This window comes from Amphimedon queenslandica, unplaced genomic scaffold (assembly GCF_000090795.2).
Source record: "Amphimedon queenslandica unplaced genomic scaffold, v1.1 AMPQUscaffold_12334, whole genome shotgun sequence".
Taxonomy (NCBI): Eukaryota; Metazoa; Porifera; class Demospongiae; order Haplosclerida; family Niphatidae; genus Amphimedon; species Amphimedon queenslandica.
The window spans coordinates 15,572-19,087 of NW_003547429.1; the positions used below are offsets into that span (position 1 = coordinate 15,572).

The window sequence follows — 3,516 nt, forward strand, 5'->3', positions numbered from 1 at the left end:
TTTTCTAGATCTACAAGTCTACAGCAGACGTTAGCTCAGGACAGTTATTGTATAATAAATATTCAACTGTTACTGATGATCATTTGTTGTTAATAGATATTGTAATGGCTAGGAAGATGCCTAGAAGGTTATTTGTACAGCCACACACTTCAATTGATACTGGTAAGCAGGAGATGGGTGGATGAGGGATGTCCTCAGTCTTTCCTTGTAAAAATAAGGTCTATCATTAATTAACCTGCCTGACCAATGGGTTGGTTTATTTGCATAGGGTATGCTGTGAATATTGTATAGAGTTTGATGGCTTGTAATGTCCAATCTGCTTCACTACTAATTAGTCTATATTCCTTTCTTTAGATGGTTCTGTTGTTCTTAATGAGTTTGATAGTTCATTTGAAGGAATCATTTCCTCATTTCTAGCAAGATATCCTAACTATGATACTGAACTGGAGTCTCTTTGGAGAAATGACCAGCATTATTGGAAACAAAAATAGACACAATACATAATACATTTGATACAAATTAAAGAACTAGAAATTTACTTGTGTGTGCATATCGAGTATTATAGTGATTAATTGTCACATTGTGTCTTGCATGTGCATGTCACAGTATATTGTGCAGTGAAGTAATGTGAGAGTTGGTGGCCTTTCCAGTGATCAATCAGCTAGACAACACAGTTTTTGGGTAATTTGCTGTGCTGAGATACAACCTAAATGAAGATAATAGACTAGCATGAATACAAGTTTAATAATAAACAGGTATGGGTGCTGTTTTTTCTCTTTTCAGCTCACTTGATGCATTCTTCAAATACAGACATAATATTACAACTGTTCACTTTGCACTAACCATTTCACATTTTCTGTAACAGTAGCTGGTCTCTTGCTCAGATTGCACTAAGAACTGACAGTGAGCATCTGGTGGCGGGTCCCTCTTGTACCAGAGAATATCACCAGCAACAATAACGGCGGGTGAGGTTGCTGCTCCTCTAGTGCTCTCCTGCACTGGAGCTCGAGGGGGAGCTGCCACTTGTTCGACTAAAGCTTTTATTCTTCTGAGCAACATTAAAAGTAGCAGTAAAAATATCATTTCTAACTGATAAGCACCACGAATGCTCATGCTTATATAGACCTGAATGAATTACGTCATAGATATAATATGATTACGTCAAAGAATGATATACGGCAAGGGGCGTGACTGAGCCTGGCTGACTCTGAACATAGATATTAGAGTAAATGAAAGGGATAGGAAACCACCGTTCCCGGCAGGAAATGCTAGTTGCTAATACCGTATTAAATTGAACGGATTATTAGAGTAAAATGGTGTATGAAAAATTAGAATAAGGTCCTGCAGTGATGACAAGGGCACTTCTCTGCTGCATTCTGAGCTCCAGAAACAAAATGAATAGCTTCTTTGCTATGTAGTACCTTCTTTATGGCTGTGCTAAATATTCTATTTTCTTTCATATGATATTTATGCTCTTGTATCATTCAAAATTATCTCTAATTGTGAAAAATTGTAAAACTGAATATTTATTTTTATTTTATTTATGAAATAGAAGGAAAGCCCCAAAACATGTGGAAGACCTCCGCATTTGAAGTACAGACTGATACAAAAAAGTTTAAGGCTAGAGTATTTGTTACTGGCGAGTTAAGGGTACAAAACAAAAGCAAAATTTGGGTCTACTTTTTGCTTAGAAATCACAACCATACAATATTTCCTATTAGAAGATGTCTCAAGACCTCGGTTATAACATTGGTTAATGTCTTTTAAACACCAATAGATGGTTCATAAAATTGACTTTCAGAAAAAGGTACAAAACAAAATCGGCAGTTTGGACAACTTGACAGTAGGAGTTCAAGATAGGATTTCATTCGGGCCATTAGTGCAGTCCTTCTGAACCAGGTATCAATGGATAGATATGATCTTGATCTTTGCAGCTGACCTGGAACTGGATCTGTACTCCGTATCAGACACGAATTATAAGCCAAGAAGTCCAGTGATGGTCCTCCATTTTCCTAGTTTCCCGGTAAGAAAAACGACAACTTGCATACGTCGCTAGGCAACGCATGACATGCCCATAAATTTTACGGTGGTTTCCTATCCCTTTCATTTACTCTAATATCTATGCTCTGAAAATTAATAGAGTAAATGAAAGGGATAGGAAACTTCCGTTTCCGGGAAATCAAGCTATTTACCCTAGAAAGCGGAGGAATCCGGATACTAGTATACTCTACCTGTTTATTTTCCCATAGCCACTATAGACCACCCTAGGCGTGAATTGGAAAAGTTATGAATTTCATTAATTTTATATACGGTATCTGCCCACACATCATAATTGGCCGCCATTTTGGTTGGCAAGTTTATTATGGAAGTCAATGGAGGCACGAAGAAAATGCCTCACTTACCTGCTGTAGCTCTATCAATAGCTAAAAAGCGCTTGTTATAAGAAAGAACAGCTGCCTATAAGCTTCTCCTGTCAAGGATTTGGTCAAATTTGCTCCAGAATTCTTAATACAGGTTTGTTTTTATGTCGGCCCGTTTGTTCTCCATTGAAAGTTGCCAACCAAAATGGCGGCCGAAATTAATTTCATCCTAAACCACGCCTTACAACCGTAAAAATTTCTAATAATCTTCCTACGCATTCGATTCTCGCCTAGGGTGGTCTATAGGCGACTAGCCTGACTAGGCCTTAATTCGTCCCTTGTAGTAGCAAAAGTATGCTTCGCAAAGACAAGATAATGGGCGGAAGACCCAGAATAACTCATCTAGATTCTGTATCTGAAGCCTCTTTAGTCATTACTCATTCAAGCAGTGAGATAATGGTACCCAACTAAATACGGAAAGTTTACTTGTTTTTGAGCATAAAATGTCGAGAAAACAAGCTTTTGGAATTATTAAAGTTGGAAGACCTAAAGAAAAGAATTCTTTAATAGGAGCTTGCTTTAAATCTTTCATTTATAATATTGCTTTTGAGATAATGGGGACCAAAGAACAAACTAGTACTTTTTTAACTTTTAATCGCTGAATAAATGCAATAGAAGAGCCTAAATCTTGCTATTTTGGCTACAGCATGATAGTGGTATAACAGCTGATTTCTTTGAAGTATCATATGGCACTGCAATCACTACTATGCAAGTGCTATAGGTGAGAATCAGTGCTGCAGAGATGGAGAGAGCAAGTCTGGCCAGGGGTAACTAGCTTAAGTTGCTAGCCTAGGCAACCTAATAATCTCAATGGAATAATCCACCCACGCAACGGAAGTTTCCTATCCCTTTCATTTACTCTAATATCTATGCTCTGAAATAATTTTCGTGGACGGCAACTTTCTATGGAGTATGAATGGGCTAATGCAGAAAGCAAGCTCTATTAAAGAATGTGCTTCATATTGCACCAAATCCCTTTTAGGAGATGCTTAGCAGCGACCATTCTTTCCTCCAACCAGCTTTTGTAGCTTGAAAAAGCTCCATGCCAACGAAAAGAATTAGTTTTGCCTTTTCTTCATTCATCCTCCATTGAATC

At 37.7% G+C, this 3,516-nt stretch overlaps 2 long non-coding RNA genes across 2 annotated transcripts; one reads left to right on the forward strand and one right to left on the reverse strand.

Annotated features, from left to right (window-relative positions):
* Positions 1-12: 12 nt before the first annotated feature.
* LOC109588020 (uncharacterized) lies at positions 13-578 on the forward strand. Its single transcript, XR_002187927.1, has 2 exons — positions 13-162; positions 355-578. It is a non-coding gene; the product is annotated as an uncharacterized LOC109588020 (long non-coding RNA).
* On the reverse strand, positions 467-1,105 carry LOC109588021 (uncharacterized). The gene is made up of 2 exons (XR_002187928.1): positions 844-1,105; positions 467-706 (listed from the first exon to the last, which is right to left on the reverse strand). It is a non-coding gene; the product is annotated as an uncharacterized LOC109588021 (long non-coding RNA).
* Between the last annotated feature and the right edge of the window lie 2,411 nt (positions 1,106-3,516).